This window comes from Mustelus asterias, unplaced genomic scaffold (assembly GCF_964213995.1).
Source record: "Mustelus asterias unplaced genomic scaffold, sMusAst1.hap1.1 HAP1_SCAFFOLD_199, whole genome shotgun sequence".
Lineage (NCBI taxonomy): Eukaryota > Metazoa > Chordata > Chondrichthyes > Carcharhiniformes > Triakidae > Mustelus > Mustelus asterias.
In genome coordinates this window covers 54278-75906 of record NW_027590191.1, presented here as the reverse complement: position 1 = coordinate 75906, position 21629 = coordinate 54278, and positions in this window count along the sequence as shown.

Here is a 21629-nt window from a genome sequence, read left to right as displayed (position 1 = left end):
TTCCATCACTCGGCCATTTCCTCCCTGCCTGACAGCGACATACCTATCAAGGACACGCAGTATTTGGTCCTTGAACAAGCTCCACTTTTCATTTGTGCCTTTCCCTGACAGTTTCTGTTTCCATCTTATGCTCCCTATTTCTTGCCTAATCGCATCATAATTACCCCTCCCCCAATTATATAACTTGCCCTGCCGTATGGCCCTATCCCTCTCCATTGCAATAATGAAATACAGCAATTTGTGGTCACTATCTCCAAAGTGCTCTCCCACAAACAAATCCAACACTTGGCCCGGTTCATTTCCCAGTACCAAGTCCAATGTGGCCCCACCTCTTGTCGGCCTATCGACATATTGTGTCAGGAAACCCTCTTGCACACACTGCACAAAAACTGCCCCATCCGAACTTTTCGACCGATAAAGGTTCCAATCAATATTTGGAAAGTTAAAGTCACCCATGACAATTACCCTGTGACCTCCACACCTATCTTCCCCCACATCTCTATTACTTTTTGGGGGCCTATAGTAAACTCCTAACAACGTGACAGCTCCTTTCCTATTTTTAACTGCAGCCCATATTACATCAGTAGGCAGATCCCACTCGAACTGCCTTTCTGCAGCCGTTAAACTCCCCTTGATTAACAATGCTACTCCTCCATCTATTTTCCCACCTTCCCTACTGTTACTGAAACATCTAAACCCCGGAACGTCCAACAATCATTCCTGTCCCTGTTCTAAACATGTCTCCGTAATGGCCACAACCTCGGAGTCCCAAGTACCAATCCACGCTCCAAGTTCACCTACCTTATTCCGGATGCCCCTTGAATTGAAGTAGACTCACTTCAACCCACCTCCCTGTCTGCCGGTACACTCATGCGACCATGATACCCTCCTCAGTGCCTCATAACACTCAACACTGGCTTCTGGACGACAGCTCGTTTTCCCATCCCCCAGACAAATTAGTTTAAACCCCCCCGAAGACCCGCAGCAAATTGCCATGCCAGGATATTGGTGCCCCTCTGGTTCAGGTGAAAACCGTCTTTTTGTGCAGGTCCCACATTCCCCAGAATGTGCTCCAATTATCCATGTCACTGAAACCCTCCGTCCAACACCATCCTTGCAGCCAATCAGTGAGATAACTGAGTCATAGATTACTCAGTTAGTGGTAGGGAGTTGGGGAGAGTACAGAACAAAGAGATCGAGGGGTACATGTTCGTAGCTCCTTGGAAGTGGAGTCACAGGTGGACAAGGTGGTGAAGAAGGCATTCCACATGCTTGGTTTCATCGGTCAGAACATTGAATACAGGAGTTGGGACGTCTTGTTGAAGTTGTACAAGACATTGGTAAGGCCACACTTGGAATACTGTGTGCAATTCTGGTCACCCTATTATAGAAAGGATATTATTAAACTAGAAAGAGTGTAGAAAAGATTTACGAGGATGCGACTGGGACTTGATGTTTTGAGATTTAAGGAGAGCATGGATAGACCGGGACTTTTTTCTCTGGAGCGTAGGAGGCTGAGGGATGTCTTTACACAGGTTTATAAAATAATGAGGGGCACAGATCAGCTCGATCGTCAATATTTTTCCCAAAGGTAGGGGAGTCTAAAACTAGAGGGCATAGGTTTAAGGTGAGATGGCAGAGATATAAAAGTGTACAGAGGGACAATTCTTTCACAGAGGGTGGTGCGTGTCTGGAACAAGCTGCCAGAAGTGGTAGTAGAGGCGGGTCCAATTTTGTCTTTTAAAAAGCATTTAGAAAGTTACATGGGTAAGATGGGTATCGAGGGATAAGGGCCAAATTGACAATTTGGCCCGAAGGGCCTGTTTCCATGCTGTAAAACTCTGTGACTCTATGAATGAATACGAAAATAATTCAAATCAATACTATCATTCGGACACCAGCAACTAGGAGAGTGATGCATTTTCAATTATTTCTCTTTTTAATAATAACAGCTCAAAAGGATAATTAATAAATGCATCGTAAATAAGCGCATTCAACGAGGAACTTTCACTTTCTCAGGAGGCCAAGGAAATTTGGATGTCCGCGACGACGCTCAACAACTTTTACGGATGAACCATATAGAGCATTCTTTCTGGTTGGATCACAGCTTGGGATGTCTCCCGCTCTGCCCAAGACTGCAAGGAACTACAAAATGTCTTGAACGAAGCCCAGTCCATTACGCAAACCAGCCTCTCACCCATTGACACTGTCTATACAAACTTCTGTCTCAGAAAAGCAGCCAGCATAATCAAGCACCCCCACGCACCCCGAATGTACTCTCTTCCACCTTATTCCATCGGGAAAAAGATACATAAGTCTGAGGTCGCGTACCAACCGGCTCAAGAATGGCTTCTTCCCTATTGCCATCAGACTTTTGAATGGACCTAAATTGCACTAAGTTGATCTTTCTATACACCCTAGATATGAAAGTAACACTACACTCTGCACTCTCGCCTTTCTTTCTCTATGAACGGTATGCATTGTCTTGAGAGCACGTAAGTAACAGTGCTTTTCACTGTATGCTAATACATGTGACAATGATAAATCAAATCAAATCAAATCACTCAGCCTGAGTCAGGAAAGTCGGCCCAATCAAGAATGTAAGTGCTGTCAGATACTTTACCAAGTGGCAATGCTGTTTACCACACCGAGACGTTATGGCCATAAAAACCATCGCCACAAATCAAAGGGATTTTTATTTAAGTATCCAGAGTGCACATTGAATTTTAATCTATCAGATTGTTATTTTTAGTGAAGGAAATAGAATGAATAATATGAATAAATAACTTCCCTTGAGAATAATCACCGTTTTCTGTGATGGGGAATAAATTGTGTCAACAGGGCTTCAGGGATACAATTTTAAATTCTCGGTTTTTAAAACAACTGCTGCATATAAACCTGGCTTTGTGAATTATTTGTGTGGAGCCTTTACAAACACAATTCCATTTCTCATTCATATTGCTTCTTTAGATTCATAGAATTCCTACAGTGCCTGAGGAGGCCATTCGGCCCATCGAGCCTGTGCTGACAGCTATCCCACCCAGGTCCCATTCATGTCACCCCACATATTTACCCTGTTAATCCCCGACACTCAGGGGCAATTTAGCATGGTCAATCCCCCCTAACCTGCCCATCTTTGTACACTAAGGGGGAATTTAGCATGACCAATCCACCTAGCCTGCACATCCTTGAACACTAAGGGGCAATTTACCATGGCCAATCCACCGAACCCGCACATCGTTGGGCACTGTAGGGGCAATTTAGCATGGCCAATCCACCTAACCTGCACATTTGGGGCAGGACGGTAGCACAATGGTTAGCCATGCTGCCTCATAATGCCAGTGACCCGGGTTCAATTCCATCCTCAGGTCACTGTCTGTGTGGAGTTTGCTCATTCTCCCCGTGTCTGCGTGGGTTTACTCCGGTTGTTCTGGTTTCCTCTGAAACTATGTTTATCACATGTTCAGACAGCATAAATCTGCAACTGCACACTGCACCTTCCAGGGTACAGCTGCCAATCCTTCCCGGCTCGGAATATGCGCCCTCGCACTCGCGTGGTTATCGTCCCACCTGAACATTCCATTGGGTCAGGTCAGACCACATGGTCCATAGGAAATTTTCCCTAAAAGGAGCCATACTACTGCAGTTGCCAAATCTCACACATCCTGACTTGGAAATATATCGGCTGTTCCTTCACTGTCACTGGCTCCAAATCCTGGAATGCCCTCCCTAACAGCGCTGTGGTTGTACCCACTGGACAAACTGTAGTGGTTCAAAAAGGGAGCTCACCACCACCTTCTTAAGGTCAGTTATGTATGCACAATGGATGCGGGAACTAGCCATCGATACCCACATCCCATAAAATGAATTTCGAAAGAAATGGGAAGATTGAAAGTTTATAGCCAGTGTCTCCACTATTTCCACTTGTCCTGCTCTCAGTGAACCTCCACCATTATCCAGGCTGGGTAAATGTTCTATTCCATTGTGATATGAAAAGTGTTGCATTGAACGGGCTTAAGTGAAGCTGTTTGTTTAGTGACTGTAATTGATTTGATTCTCCATGGATCTAATTATTGTGCCTGAAGGGTTTTCCCTCTTCTATTAATAAGGGATTCTGTTCAATGTGCTGTTCCACTGAATGAGCGGGAGCGACAACTTCGACACTAACAGTGATCAGGGCTGTGGAGAGAAGGGAGGTAGAGGAGAGATCAGAATCTGGGAACAATGGTTTGGAATCTTCCAACAATGGATCAGAATCTGGGAACAATAGATTGGAATGTTCCAACAATGGATCTGAATCTGGGAACAATGAATTGGAATGTTACAACACTGGACAGGAGTTTTGCTCACGGTCTGTTCTTACATTCTCAAGATTGGTTTGGTTTGTTGCTATTAAACTTTCGCATCCGTTATGTGCTCTGGATTATTCAAGGTGTTTACTATCCAATCCTGGCTATTGCTGGTGTCCCTGGTAAGTCTCTGTTTCTACTTATTCTATTTGTCATCTACGTTTCATTGTAGTACTCTCCTTCGCATTTCAGTTTTGGAAACACGGAGTCCATTGACGTCAGTTCCACACTTAATCTCTGCTCCTTGCCCATTTATTCGATTCCTATACCTGAAGCTGGTCCACACTGATTGCGCCCTCCATTAACCCTTCGACCTTGAGCTGATTTCTCACCCCATGTCCCATGCAGCCATTGGTTAGGTTTGGTTAGGCCACATTTCGGGTACTGTGTGCAGTGTTGTTCATCACACTACCTGGAGGAGGAGGAAGCTTTGGAGGCAGTGCAAAGGGAGTTCACCAGGATGCCACCATTAACCAGAAACTCAACTGGACTCACCACATAAACACAAAGGCAACAAGAGCAGGTCAGGGGCGAGGACGACTGCGGCGAGTAAGTCACCTCCTGACTCCCCAAAGCCTGTCCACCATCTACAAGGTACAAGTCAGGAGTGTGATGGAATACTCCCCACTTTCCTGGATGCGTGCAGCTCCAACAAAATTCAAGAAACTTGACACCATCCAGGACAAAGCAGTGTGCTTGATTGGCACCACATCGAAAAACTTTCACTCCCTCCATCACCGATGCTCAGTAGTAGCCGTGTGTACTATCTACCAGATGCACTGCCGCAATTCCAAGATCCTTAAACAGCACCTTCCAAACCCAAGACCACTTCCGCCGAGAAGGACAAGGGCAGCAGATACATGGGGACACCACACTTGCAACCTCCCCTCCAAATCACTCAACGTCCTCGTTTGGAAATACATCGTCGATTCCTTCGCAGTTGCTGTGTTAAATTACTGAAAATCCCTCCAAAATGCGAATTGTGGTCACCCCACAGCACATGCACTGCAGCGATTCAAGAAGCTGGCTCACAACCACCTTCTCAAGGGCAACTGCGAATGGGAATTTAAAATGCTGGCCACCCAGCAACGCCCATGTCCAACGAATGAATTTTAAAATATGTTGCGTGTTCTCGAGGGTGTTGTTTATGAGGAAGGTTGGATAAACCAGAATTGTTTTCACTGGAAAGACAATGGCTGAGGGGAGACCGGATAGATGTCTACAAAATGATGTGAGCAAAAGAAAGGGTGGAGAGTCAGAGGCTTTATTTCCCAGGATGGAAGTGTCAATTATAAGGGGGAACAGTTTCAAGGTGAGAGGGAGAAAGTTTCAGGGAGATGTGCGAGGAAGGTTTTTCACGCAGAGTGTGGTGGGTGCCTGGAACATGCTGCCAGAGGATGTGGTGGAATAGAGAGATGCGGTCAGAGTAAGGGCAGTAGCTTTATTTTTGTTTAATTCGGACATTATTGGAACATAGAAATGTAAAAGATAAGAGATGGAGTTGGCCAATCAGTCCTTTGAACCTGCTCTGCCATTCATTACAATAATGGCTGATCGTCCAACTCAATAGCCTAATTCTGCTTTTTCCCTATAATCTTTGATCCCATTCGCCCCAAGTGCTATATCGACTCACCTCTTGAATACATTCAATGTTTTGGCATCAGCTATTTCCTGCAGCAATGTATCCTACAGACTCACCACTCTTTGGGTGAAGAAATGTCTCCTCATCTCTGTCCTAAATGGTCTACCCGAATCCTCAGACTGTGAGCCCTGGTTCTGGATTTTCCAACCATCAGGAATATCCTCCTTGCATCTACCCTGCCCAGTCCTGTTCGAAATTTAAAAGCCTCTATGAAATCTCTACTCATGAACTATGAAATCTGAACTTCAGCGAAAAGAATCCTCACCAAATCAATCTCTCCTCATACATCAATCCTGCCGTCCCTCGAATCAGCCTGGTAAACCAGGTAAATCATGATTGTCATGGGCTTGGAGGGCCCAAGGGCCTGTTCCTGTGCCATGCACCCCATCATGAATCCTGTCTACTGTCAGCACCACAGTCATCCTTTGCCTCACTCCAGCTGTCACAATTTCCATCTCCAGTTCTCTGCTAAACAGCCTCTGAGTTACAAAGCTGGAGAGTAAAATCTCATCTCAAAATCCGCTGTCCATCTCCCAACTTTCACCAAGTCCCATTTACCATCATCCTTGTGCTCACTGCCCTCTGCACCAGTTGATCTGGTAAAGCTCTTATTTTCACACTCATCTGATCTAATCCCTCCATGACTTTGTCCACCTGATGGTCTCACACTAAATGATTCAGTTTGTTGGCATTTCCACACAACCAAAACCCCCCACAACAGGTATGTCTTCAGTATAACGCCAGGATATTGTAAGGAACCATACACTGCACAGCAGATAACGGGAGGACAATGAGAAGAGGGTGGTTAAAGTAGGACTGAGGGTGTTGTATTTGAATGCACAAAGTTTATGAAATACAGTCAATGAGCTTGTAATGCAGATTGAAATTGGTGGGTATAATGTTGTGGGCGTCACAGAGACGTGGCTGCAAGGGTGGGAACTACATATCCAGCGATACAAATCCTATTGAAAAGAAAGGCAGGTGGGTAGAGGGGGCGGCGTTGCTTTGTTCGTAAGAAAATGAATTAAATTGATAGCAAGGAAGGATATAGGGTCAGACGATACAGGGCGGAGTTTTACGGCCTCACTTGTCCCAAAACCTTAACATCCTGCCCGAGGTCAGCAGACCTTTCCCTCGTCCACATCGAACAGGCAGGAGAGTAAAAGTCCGGCCATAGAATCGGTGTGGCTAGTGCTGGGGAACTTGAAAAGTAAAAAGACCCTGATGGGAGTAATGCGCAGGTCTCTGAACATTAGTCAGGACGTGGGGGACAAAATACAACAGGAGACAAAAAAGGTGTGTAAGAAGGGCGAGGTGACTGTGATCATGGGAGATTTCAATATGCAGGTGGGCTGGGATAAACAGGTCGGTAGTGGATCCCAAGACAATGAATTTGTGGCATTTCTGCGAGATGGATTTTTGGAGCAGCTTTTGGTGGAGTCCACGAGGAAACAGGGAATTCTGGATTTGGTTATGTGAAATGAGGCAGTCTTGATATTGGAGCTCAGGATGAAGGAACCGTAAAGAGACAGTGACCACAGTATGATAGAATTCACCCTGCAGTTTCATAGGGAGAAGCTGGAATCAGATGTAATGGTATGTCAGTGGAGTAAAGGCAACTACGGGGGTATGAGGGAGGAGGGGCCTGTACAGATAACGCATTGGTTGCAGGGGAAGTTCCAGGGGACTGGAGGATAGCCAATGTTGTTCCAATATTTAAGAAGGAAAGCAGGGATAATCCAGGAAACTATAGACCTGGGGGCATTGCATCAAAGGTACAGAAATTATTTGAAAACATTCCAAGGAGCAGGATTTACTCACATTCAGAAAGAAATGGACTTGTTAGTTACAGACAGCATGCTTTTGTGAAGGTGAGGTCTTGACGCATTAACTTGATCGAGTTTTTCGAGGAAGTGACCAAGATGAAAGATGAGGGAAAGGCAGTGGATTTTATATACATTGACTTCAGTAAAGACGTTGACAAGGTACCTCATGGAAGTATGACAGTTGAAATCGCAATGGATCAGATGGGGGCTGGAAAAATTCATTCATAACTGGCTTGGCCATAGAACACAGAGGGTAGCGTGAGAGAGGTGCTTTTCTGAGTGGAAGGCTGTGACTAGCGGTGTTTCACAGGGATCAGTTTCGGAACCTTTGATGTTCATAGTATGTAAAAATGATTTGGAGGAAAATGTAACTGGTCTGCTCAGTAAGTTCAGCGAAAGTCCACAAAAATTGGTGGAGTTGCAGATGGTGAAGAGGATTACCTTTTGATTTGATTTGATTTGATTGGATTTAATTTAAAGCAGATTATGGATAGGTGTGGGGGTCACAGGGTAGTTGTCATGGGGGACTTTAACTTTCCAAATATTGATTGGAACCTTTGTAGGTCGAATAGTTCGGATGGGGCAGTTTTTGTGCAGTGTTTGCAGGAGGGTTTCCTGACACAATATTTGGATAGGCCGACAAGAGGTGGGGCCACATTGGATTTGGTACTGGGAAATGAACCGGACCAAGGGCGGCACGGTAGCACAGTGGTTAGCACTGCTGCTTCACAGCTCCAGGGTCCCGGGTTCGATTCCCGGCTCGGGTCACTGTCTGTGTGGAGTTTGCACATTCCCCTCGTGTTTGCGTGGGTTTCCTCCGGGTGCTCCAGTTTCCTCCCACAGTCCAAAGATGCGCGGGTTAGGTTGATTGGCCAGGTTAAAATTGCCCCTGAGATGTGTTTGTTAGAGGGATTAGCGGGTAAATATGTGGGGGTAGGGCCTGGGTGGGATTGTGGTCGGTGCAGACTCGATGGGCCGAATGGCCTCCTTCTGCACTGTAGGGTTTCTATGATTTCTATGAAGTGTTAGATTTGGTTGTGGGAGGGCACTTTGGAGATAGCGACCACAACTCGGTGCCTTTTGTTATTGAGATGGAAGGGCCGTACGGCAGGGCAAGGTTTATAACTGGGGAGAGGTAATTATGATGCGGTTAGGCAGGAATTAGATTGGCATAAGATGGGAACAGAAACTGTCAGGAAAAGGCACTAATTAAAAGTGGAACTTTTGCAAGGAACAAAGACTTTGTGTCCTTGATAGGTATGTCCCTGTCAGGCAGGGAGGAAATGGCCCAGTGAGGGAACCATGGTTCACAAAAGAGGTGGAATGTCTTGTCCAACGGAAGAGGGAAGCTTATGTCGGGATGAGGAAACAAGGTTCAGGTGGCTCTATTGAGGGTTACAAGTTAGCAAGGAATGAGCTGAAAAAGGGGCTGCGGAGAGCTAGGAGGGGGCGTGAGAAGTCCTTGGCGGGTCGTATCAAGGAAAACCACAAGACTTTTTACTCTTACATGAGGAATAAAAGAATTACCAGGTGAGGTTAGGGCCGGTCAAGGATAGTAGTGGGAATGTGTGCATAGAGTCAGTAGAGAAAGGAGAGGTGACGAATGAATACTTTTCTTCAGTGTTCACCAAGGAGAGGGCCATGTCTTTGAGGAAGAGAAGGTGTTGCAGGCTAATAGGCTAGAGGAAGTAGACGTTCGGAGGGAGGATGTACTAGCAGTTTTGAATAAACTGAAGGTCGATAAGTCCCCTGGGCCTGATGAAATATATCCTCGGATTGTTTGGGAGCCAAGGGATGAGATTGCAGAGCCTTTGGCTTTAATCTTTGAGTCCTCACTGTCCACGGGGATGGTGCCAGAGGACTAGAGAGTGGCGAATGTTGTTCCTCTGTTTAAGAAAGGGAATAGAAATGACCCTGGTAATTAGAGGCCCTTTAGTCTTACTTCGGCGGTTGGTAAGTTGATGGAAAAGGTCCTTAGGGATGTGATTTACGACCATTTAGAAAGATGCGGATTAATCCGGGATCATCAGCACGGATTCCTTCACAAATTTGATAGAATGTTTTGAGGAGGTAACTAAGTGTGTTGATGAGGGTAGGGCAGTTGATGTCATATACATGGATTTTAATAAGGCGTTTGATAAGGTCCTCCATTGTCGGCTTATGTTGAAAGTCAGGAGGTGTGGGATAGAGCGAAAGTTGGCCGATTGGATCGGTAACTGGCTATCTGACCTAGGACTGAGGGTGGTGGTGGATGGAAATTTTTTGGACTGGAGGCAGGTTGCTAGAGGAGTGTCACAGAGATCAGTTCTTGGTCCTCTGCTATTTGTGATTTTTATCAATGACTTCGAGGAGGGGGCTGAAGGGTGGATCAGTAAATTTGCTGATGGCACCAGGATTGGTGGAGTAGTGGATGAGGTGGAGGGCTGTTGTAGACTGCAAAGAGACATAGATAGGATGCAAAGCTGGGCTGAAAAATGGCAGATGGAGTTCAACCCCGCTCAATGTGAGGTGTTTCATTTTGGTAAGACAAATTCAAATGTGGATTACAGGGTCAAAGGTCGGGTTCTGAAGACTGTGGAGGAACAAGAGAGATCTTGGGGTCCATATCCACAGATCTCTGAAGGTTACCACTTAAGTGGATGGAGCTGTGAAGAAGGCCTATAGTGTGTCAGCTTTTATTAACAGGGTGTTTTGGAGTTTATGTGCCGTGGGGTTATGCTGCAACTGTCCAGGACCTTGGTGAGACCACATTTGGAATATTGTGTGCCGTTCTCGTCACCTCACTATAAGAAGGATGTGGAAGCGCTGGAAAGAGTGCAGAGGAGATTTACTAGGATGCTGCCTGGATTGGAGGGTAGGTCTTATGAGGAAAGGTTGAGGGAGCTAGGGCTGTTCTCTCTGGAGCGGAGGAGGTTGAGGGGAGACTTAACAGAGGTTTATAAAATGATGAAGGGGAGATTTATAGTGAACGTTCAAAGACTATTTCCTCGGGTGGATGGATCTATTACAAGGGGGCATATCTATAGGGTTCATGGTGGGAGATATAGGAAGGATATCAGAGGTAGGTTCTTTACGCAGTGAGTGGTTGGGGTGTGGAATGGACTGCCTGCAGTGATAGTGGAGTCAGACACTTTAGGAACATTTAAGCGGTTATTGGATAGGCACATGGAGCACACCAGGATGATAGGGAGTGGGATAGCTTGATCTTGGTTTCAGATAAAGCTCGGCACAACATCGTGGGCCGAAGGGCCTGTTCTGTGCTGTACTGTTCTATGTTCTATGAGTATTGACAAGCAGGGAGATCTGGGCGAACATGTCTACCAATCACTGAAAGTGGTAAGGCAGGTGAATAAGATAGTCAAGAATGCATAGAGCATGTTGACAAATACATGAATAGGATGGGAATAGAGGGATATGGTCCCCGGAAGGGTACGGGGCTGTAGTTCAGTCGGGTAGCATCGTCGGTGCAGGCTTGCAGCGCCTAAGGGGCTGTTCCTGTGCTAGAACTGTCTTTGTTCTTTGTGCTTCATCGGTCGGGGAATTGAGTATAAAAAATGGCAGGTCATGCTGCAGCTGTACTGAAACTTATTTAAGCCTCATTTGGAACATTGTGTTCAATTCTGGTCACCACACAACCAGATGGATGTGGATGCTTTGGAGGGAGTACAGAAGAGTTTTACCTGGATGTTGCCTGGTGTGGAAGGTGTTAGCTCTGAGGAGAGGTTGGAAGAATTCGATTTGTTCTCACTGGAACGACAGAGGTTGAGGGGCGACCTGATAGAGGTTTACAAGATAATGAGTGGCATGGACAGAGTGGATAGTCAGATCCTCTTTCCTTCGATAGAACAGTCATGTACCAGAGAACATATGTTAAAGGTGCATGAGGAAAAGTTTAGAGGAGATGTGTGAGGCACGGTTTTTACACAGAGGGTGGTGAATGACCACTTCACTTGCAAGTTTACCTCATAGATTCCTCCACTATTTTTTTGTCCCCGTTACTGGGGACTGCCCGGGCAGGTGGTGGGAGAAGATAGGCTTGCGGCATTTTAGGGGCCTCTCGGCGAATACACGAATATGATGTGAATGAAACGATAGGGGCTCTGTAAGTTCATACGGTTGTAATTTACGCAGGCATCATGATCGGCGCAGGCTTGGAGTGCCAAACGGTCTGTTCCAGTGCCGTACCGCTCTTTTCTCTTTGATTTGTTCTTCGAGCTGTCCGCTGTTGATTGGGAGAGAAGCCTAGCAGGAAAGATGTTGGAGCAGCAATGGCAGGAGTTTCTGGTCGTAATTCGGGAGGCAGAGCAAAATTTCATGCCAAGAAGAAGCATGATGTGGAGATGAAGCATACTCAGGGAAGGACGAGGCAACCATGGCTGACGAGGGAATTCAAGGACAGCATAAAAGCAATACAATGTCGCAAAGACTAGTCGGAAGCCAGCGGAGTGGAAATCCTTTGAAGAACAACAGAGGAAAACAAAACAAGGAGGGAGAAGATACAATCTCAGTGTGTGCGAGCCAGAAATATAAAATAAGATTGCAAGATTTTCTTTAGATATAGAAAGGGAAATGGAGAGAAAAGACCGCTGGCAATGACGCCGGAGAAGCAGTAATGGAGGACAAAAAATAGCGGAGGAATTGATTCGGTCACTTGCAAGTTAAGTTGGTATTTAGAAAGACAAATGCAATATTGGTATTCATTTCGAGAGGACCAGAATACAAAAGCAGGGGTGTACTGCCAAGGCCTTATAAGACTCTGATCAGACCACGTTTGGAATATGTGGGCAATTTTGTACCCCGTTTCTAAGGAAGTATGGGCTGGTCTTGGAGAGAGTCCAGAGGATGTTCACGAGAAATATCCCAGGATTGAAAGGCTTAACGTATAAAGAGATTTTGAGTACTCTGGATCTGTACTCGATGGAGTTTCGAAGGATGAAGGGTGGGGGTGGTTTCGAATTGAAACTTACAGAATACTGAAAAGCCTTTATTAGAGAGTAAGTGGGAAAGAGAATTCTATCAGTCGGAGAGAATAGGAACCGAGGGCACAACCCCAGAGTGAAGGGATGAACATTTAGAATGGAGATAAGCAGGAATTTATTCAGCCAGCCTGTGGTGAGTCTGTGGAATGAATTGCTACAGAAGGCAGCGGAGGCCAGGTCATTGGGTGCATTGAAGAAAGAGAAAGCTATGTTCTTGCATGGTAAAGGGATCAACGTTTACGGGAAAGGGAGGGAGAACGGGGTTGAGAAATGTATCAGCTATGATTGCATGGCAGGACAGACTCGATGGGCTGAATGGCCAAATTCTGCTCTTAGATCTTTTAATCTTATGGTCGCTCCAGTATCAGGCACCTTTTAATACGACATAGAGCGAACCGAGTTCGCTCAAGACTAACATCTGTGATGCGAGGGATATCCCGAGGAGGTCGAATTAGATCATAGACTCGGCAATTGTGGCTGAAGATTGTTGCGAAAGCCTTATCTTTTGCACTGATGTGCTGCGATCATTCATCATGGAGGATGTGGATATTTGTGGAGCCTCGTCATCCAGTGGCTTGATTAATTGTCCACCACCATCCACGGCTCGATGTGGCAGAACAGCAGAACTTAGATCTGGTTGGAGGAATGTCATATATCTGATTCTGCTGTTCAGACTGATTCTCCTGCCTTCTACCTTCCATTCCAAGTCAGTTTGTTATCTGTAGATTCATCAAGTCGACACTCCTCATTTTAGCTTTGCCTGTGGCTGCTCTTGCTCCTCTGAGTTGATTCCCCTGCACCAGGGTTGATTCTGCCGATTGGTGTGAATAGTATTGGGGAATATAATATGGGTTTATGCAACTGTGCTGCTGCTGAGGGCCCACAGCAACTCATCAATGTCCTCTTTAGAGATTCCAGATCTTAGAGGCGAATTATTCATTTGTGGGACATGGGTGTCGTTTGGTGGACTCCATTTATTGCCCATCCGTCGTTGCCCGAGGGCAGTTGAGGATCAACCACATTGCTGTGGGTCTGGAGTCACATGTGGCCAGACTAGGTAAGGACGGCACATTTCCTTCCGTAAAGGACATTAGTGAACCAGGTGGGTTTTTCCGACAATGGTTTCATAGTCATGAGGAGATTCTTAATTCCAGACTTTTTTATTGAGTGCAACTTCCACCACCGGCCGTGACGGGATTCGAACCTTGGTCCTTATGATTTTTTGTTTGTTTTTCTGGATTAATAGTCTGGCCACAATAACACCATTGCCTGGTAATGTTTTTAGCTTTTCATTCTACGAGATGTGGACTCGCTGGCTGTACCGTGGATATTAATTTCCCATCCCTAACTGCATTCCATTTCAGAGTGTATTTGAGTGCCATGTGTAGGTCAAACCACGTAGTGACATCGAATTTAGTGAACCAGATGTGTTTTTAGAACAACTGATAATGATTCCGTTGGCATGGGGCATAATGGTTAGGACCACTGCCTCACAGCGCCAGGGACATGGGTTCGATTCCTGGCTTGGGTCAGTGTCTGTATGGAGTCTGCACGTTTTCTCTGTGGCTGCGCGGCTTTCCATTGGGTGCTCCAGTTTCCACTCACACTCCAAAAATGTGCAGCTTCGGTGATTTGACCGTGTTGAATTGACTCTAATTGTCTGGGGCATTACCGGGGTAAATATGTGGGGTTTGAGGGAGAGAGCCTGAGTGGGCTTGTTGTTGGGTGCAGGCTCGATTGGCTTACTAGTCTCATTCTGTACTGTCGGGATTCTATGATTTCAGAGTCATCATTAGACTGTTAATTACAATTATTTTACTGAATTGAAATTTCAGCATCTGATACGGTGGGATTCGAACGCGGGTCCCCAGAGGAATATCCTGGGTTTCTGGATTAAAAGTCCAGTGACAACAGACAACTAGTGTCTGTATGGAGATTGCACATTCTCCCCATGTCACAGTGCATTTCCTCCGGGTGCTCCGGTTTCCTCCCATAGTCCTAAGATGTGTGGGTTAGGTTGATTGGCCGTGCTAAATCGAACCTAGTGTTAAAAGATGAGTCATCTAAATATGTGCGTTTACGGGAGTGGGCCCTGGGTGGTATTGTGGTCGGTGTAGACACAATGGGCCGAATGCCCTACTTCTGCCCTGTCGTGATTCGATCATTCTATGACAATACCGCTAAGCCACGGCCTCCCAAGCAGTTTTGTGTTTGCAATCTATCCCATCCAGCACGTTTGTAGTGCCACAGAACCCGATGGAGATTTCCCTGAGAGCGAGTCCCACATACAGAGCAGGAAAGGTCTTATTTGCTTTGTGTTAAAACCGGCTGACTGAGCTCACACACACACAGACCATGAAGGGGTGGGGTGTACTATGTATCATACTCATGTTGCATCTGCTCTCTTAGTGTTTCGCTGAACAGCGCAGAGATATATTTACTCTCTATTTCTACAGTGCTGTAACGACCCGAACCAATCAGCGATATGACAGAAATGTTGGTGAATCCGATTGTTTGACATTAATTTCCCTTTCTGGTTCCCGATGGACTCTGGGTTCCACGAGCAATTCCGGCAGTGGCCAGTGCTGAGTAATGCTGTTGATCTATTAGAGCTTTCACATCCAGGCCCCATCATGATCTCAGAGCCTATCGACTAAAAACCTCCCTCTCCCAGCTGATGTCGAAGTCTGAACCAATCTCTTCACAAACTTAGCATTCTTCTGTACTGGAGCTCAGCTTTCCATCAGCAAGACCACATTCTTCCACCCCGATTACATCTCCCATCTTTGTTAGTTACAGGCTTGAATATTCCAATGCCCTTCTCCATAGTTGGCATGGTGCCACAGTGTTAAGCATTGCTGCCTCACTGCACTAGGGACCTGGGTTCGATTCCTGGCTTGGATCATTGTCTGTGCGAATTCTACACATTCTGCCCGTGTCTGCATCTGTTTCCTCTGGGTGCTCTGGTTTCCTCCCAAGGTTTGATAGACATGCCTGTTATACATAAGAAATAGGAGCAGGAGTAGGCCATCTAGCCCCTCGAGCCTGCCCCGCCATTCAACAAGATCATGGCTGATCTGACGTGGATCAGTACCACTTACCCGCCTGATCCCCATAACCCTTAATTCCCCTACCGATCAGGAATCCATCCGTCCGCGCTTTAAACATATTCAGCGAGGTAGCCTCCACCACCTCAGTGGGCAGAGAATTCCAGAGATTCACCAAACTCTGGGAGAAGAAGTTCCCCTTCAACTCTGTCTTAAACCGACCCCCCTTTATTTTGAGGCTGTGTCCTCTAGTTTTAACTTCCTTACTAAGTGGAAAGAATCTCTCCGCCTCCACCCTATCCAGCCCCCGCATTATCTTATAAGTCTCCATAAGATCCCCCCTCATCCTTCTAAACTCCAACGAGTACAAACCCAATCTCCTCAGCCTCTCCTCATAATCCAAACCCCTCATCTCCGGTATCAACCTGGTGAACCTTCTCTGCACTCCCTCCAATGCCAATATATCCTTCCTCATATAAGGGGACCAATGCTGCACACAGTATTCCAGCTGCGGCCTCACCAATGCCCTGTGCAGGTGCATCAAGACATCCCTGCTTTTATATTCTATGCCCTTCGCAATATAGGCTAACATCCCATTTGCCTTCTTGACCACCTGTTGTACCTGCAGACTGGGCTTTTGCGTCTCATGCACAAGGACCCCCAGGTCCCTTTGCACGGTAGCATGTTTTAATTTGTTTCCATTGAGATAGTAATCCCATTTGTTATTATTTCCTCCAAAGTGTATAACCTCGCATTTCTCAACGTTATACTCCATATCCTCGCCCACTCACTCAGCCTGTCCAAATCTCTCTGCAGATCTTCTCCGTCCTCCACACGATTCACTTTTCCACTTATCTTTGTGTCGTCTGCAAACTTCGTTACCCTACACTCCGTCCCCTCCTCCAGATCATCTATATAAATGGTAAACAGTTGCGGCCCCAGTGCCGATCCCTGCGGCACGCCACTAGTTACCTTCCTCCAACCGGAAAAACACCCATTTATTCCGACTCTTTGCTTCCTGTCGGATAGCCAGTCCCCAATCCACTTTAACACACTACCCCCAACTCCGTGTGCCCTAATCTTCTTCGAGGTGCATTGGCCATGTGAACCTCTCCCTCAATGTTGCCCGAACACGAGCCAGAGTGTGGCGACGAGGGGATTTTCACAGTAACTTCATTGCAGTGTTGATGTAAGTCCACTTGTGACGCTGAAAAAGAAACTTAAAATTAAATCCCATCGTGAATCCTCCATATGCCTCAGCTCGTCCACGACTCTGCTGCCCGTAACCTAACCCACACCGTATCCCGGTTACCCATCAGCCCTATGCTCATTGAGCGACATTGGTTCCCACTCTGGCAGCCGCTCAATGTCAACATTCTCCTTCTGTGATTGGAATTCTCCACGACAACGTTCATCCCCAGTCCCCTCTCCATTCCCAATATTCCTGAAAACGTCCCCCGCACATCTCCCTTCAACGTTCCCCCTCTCACCTTGAACCTGTGCCTCCTTGTATTTGACACTTCCACCCTGGGGAAAACGCTTTGACTATCCATCCTGTCTATGCCTTTCATTATTGTGTAGACCTCTCTCAGGTCTCTCCTCAGCCTCCGCCTTTCCAGTGAAAACAATCATAGTTTATTCAATATCTCCTTGTGGCCAATGCCTATGAGACCAGGTAACATCCTAGTGAACCTCCCTTGCATTCTCTCAAAAGCTTCCACGGCCATCTGGCTGTATGGTGACCAGAATGCGGTCTAACCAAGGTTTATTAGATCTGTCACATGACTTGGCAACTCCTGTATTCAGTGCCCTGTCCGATGAAGTTAAACATACAATTAGCCTTCTTAATCACCTTGGTCACCTTTATTGCCACTTCTGTGGAACTGTGGTCCTGCGTGCCCAGATCCCTCTGTATGTTAATTTTCCTGAGGATTCTGCCATTTACAGTATAATTCACACCTAAATGTGTTGCTCGAAAATGCATCACCTCACATTTGTCCGGATTAAACTCCATCTGCCATTTTTGTGCCCAATCTCTTTATATCTTGTTATACCCTCTGACAATCCCCGGCACTGTCAGCAACTCCGCCTCTTTATGTCATCCGCATGCTTATTAATCCGGCCCTCCCACATTTTCCTCCAGATATATACGACAAAGAACAGAGGTCCCAGCACTGATCCCTGAGGAACACGACTAGCTGCAGCTATCCATTCTGAACAACAAGCTATCAAACTGATCTATGTTTTCTATAACTATGCCAGTTCTGTGTCCATCTAACTAGCCCACCCAAAATTCCATGTGATTTTAGTTTTTGTACCAGACTGCCATGTGGGTCCTTGTCAAACATCTTACTGAAGTCCATATAAACTACATTCATAGCTCTTCCCTCATCAATTAACTTGGTCACCTCTTCAAAATCAAATTGGTGAGACATGACCTTTCCGTACAGAGTCATGTTGCCTGTCACTTACTCGTACATGTTCTTTCCAATGTTCATATGTGTCCCTCAGTATCTTCTCCAAAATCGGCCCCACCTCAGGTAGAGCGGCTTATATTTTCCTGTCAGAAGTCCCACACCACCAGGTTAAAGACCAACAGGTTGATTTGGTATCACGAGCTTTCGGAGCGCTGCTACATCATCAGGCGAGTGGAGTGGAGTCCAATCAGCGGATGACGGAGCAGCACTCCGAAAGCACGTGATACAAAATAAACCTGTTAGACGTTAACCTTATGTTGTGGGACGTCTTACTGTGCCTACCTCCGTTCAACACCGGCATCTCCACATCATATTTTCTTTCCTGGATTACCCCTCCTTCATTTCTTAAACAAGGGAACAACATGCTTGACTTCATCGGTCGGGGCATTGAGTATAAAAATTGACAGGCCATGCTGCAACTGTACAGAAACTTACTTCGGCCTGATTTGGAAGACTGTGTACTATTCTGGTTGCTGCACTACAAGAAGGATGAGGATCCTTTGGCGAGGGTACAGCAGGGGTTTCCCAGAATGTTGCCTGCTCTGCAGGCTATTAGCTATGGGGATTGATTGTATAAACTCGGTTAGTTCTCACTGTAATGACAAAGGTTTAGGGGCGATCTGATAGAGGTTTACAATATTTTGAGTGGCATGGACAAGTGGATAGTCAGATCCTGCTTCCGAGGGTAGAAAAGTCAAGCACCAGTGGCCATAGGTTTAAGGTATGTGGGGAACAGTTTAGAGGAGATGTGCGAGGCAAGTCTTTTTGTACAGAGTGTAGTGAATCTCAGGAACGCGCTGCTTGGGGAGGTGGTGGGAGCAGGTATGATAGTGACATTTAAGTGGCATCCAGGCGAATACATGAATAGGATGGGGAAGAAAGGAACCGGACAACGTGAGTGCATACAGTTTTAGTTCAGAGAGACATGATGATTTGCGCAGGCTTGGAGGGCCAAAGGGCATGTTCCTGTATTGTACTCTTCCCCTTTGCCCTTATGAATGGTGGAACAGGCTGGAAGGGCTGAATGGCATCCTTCTGCTCCTACTTTCCATGTTTCCTTGGGAAGATTACGTTTCTTAATGGGTCAACTCTCACAGGACAACAATGTCTCAATCGTCAATGACAAATGCTGGTACAAAGATCATAATTCTCCAGCCAGGGGGAACATTAAGCCTGGGCTCATGCCCTGGTGCACAGGTTCAAATCCCATCACAGGAGCTGTTTGAATTTAAATTCAATTGACAAAAAGTAGAATTGAAAGTTAGTCTCACTAATGATGACCACGAAACCATTGTCGATTGATGTAAGAACCCATCCAGTTCCCTCATGTCCTTTTGTTATGGTTCATGTTTAAAACTCAAAAATACTTTTTGGAGAATGCCTGAACCATAGGTTTTGGATCCTGAGTTTGGCTGGGATCAACCTGATAAGTTTCAAGTCAGGTATGATTCACCAACCGATCAGAGAACTTTTATCAAACTAAGTTTCTTAAGAATAAAATTAACATGTGTAGACAGAAAATTAGCAATACCTTTCATCAATTACAAACAAAAACAACAGAAAGTAAACAACCATAATAATGAAATAACTCTGAATTGAATATCAAACCTGATCCAATAAACCAAAACCTTTCATAGTCAAAACCTTTTTCACAGGCTTCACACAGAATAAACTAAAATCTCACTTGAATGCAATGCATTGATTCGATGCCTGCAGTTTCCTTCCGGAAGGCGAAATGTTGCCCTGAGACAACCATGATGTGGAGATTCCGGCGATGGACTCGGGTGAGCACCGTTAGATATCTCACAATACCAGGTTAAAGACCAAGGTGTTCATTTGGAATCACGAGCTTTTGGAGCGCTGCTCCTTCATCAGTCACCTGATGAAAGAGTAGCTCTGAGGACGCTCGTGATTCCAAATAATCTTGTTGGTCTTTAGCCTGGTGATTTGAGACTTTTTATTGAGATAACCAGCAGATTTTCCATATAGAGCAGGGAGACAGAGAACTCATCTTTTTTGCTTGATGCCCCTGCGAAAACTGAGAAGTAAACTGCAGGCTCAGATCTCTTAAAAATTAAACCTCAAACTCACTGGAACAAATCTGTCCAAAAACAAGAGGCCTTTTCTCCTAACAATGCAGGATCGTAAAATTAACCCCAGAGTCAACACAAACAACCCGATTTGCCACTTAAGTAGTAATGACAGTGGAAACATTATGTTTGCGCTTCTCCAGATTACCCCAAGTCTGGAAAATCCCGCCTGAGGTCAACGGACCTTTGCATGGTCTGTGTCCCGTCTACGACGGTACCTGTGATGGGCAGGACGGGAACTATATAAGTTATTTAACCTCTTTATAATATTCAAGACCTCGATCGACTCTCCGAATATTCTTCTCCGTTCTATGGAGAACAAAAGCAGCTTCTCTAGTTTAACCAGGTCACTGTATATTCCGTTCGCCCTGAACAATTCTCGGGAATCTCTTCTGTACCCTCTCCAAATTCTCTCCATCCTTTCTAAAGTGTGGAGCTCAACATTGGGCACAGTAATACATTGGGATCAAAGTAGACTTTTATTGTTGTTTACCATAACTTATTTTTGAACAGGTTTATTATTGTCACATATATTAGCACACAGTGAATTTATTGTTTTTTTGCGCTTCACAGACAAAGTTCATAGAGATGGAAAGGCTGGGGTGCCGAATTGAGAGATATCTGTACGGACAGAAAAGAGCTGACGTTTCGAGTTCAGATGATCCTTTGTCAAAGCTGATTGGTTTCAGATTTCAGAATCCACAGTAATTTGCTTTTATATGGGGTTGCAGAATATAGTGTAATAGTCGTAGCTAAGATATAGAGAAAGATCAACATAATATATGGTAGGTCCATTAGGTTCTTGGGTCGGTTGGTGCGTGGGCGCAGACTTATGTATCTTTTTTCCCGATGGAGGAAGGTGGAAGAGAGTTTGTGCAATGTGCTAGGGTTCCTTGATTATGCTGGCTGCTTTTCCAAAGCAGCGGGAACTGTAGACAGAATCAATGGATGGGAGGTTGGATTGTGCGATGGACTATTGCAGTTGCTTGCGGTCTTGGACAGGGCAGGAGCCATACCAAGTTGTGATACAACCAGAAAGGATGCTTTTTATTTTGCATCTGTAAAGGTTGGTGAGAGGGTAGCGGACATGCCAAATTTCCTTAACCTCCTGAGAAAGTAGAGGCATTGGTAGGCTTTCTTTATAATAGTGTCGTCGTGGAGGGTCCAGGAAAGGTTGTTGGTGATCTGGACACCTGCAAAATTGAGGCTCTCTTGTCCG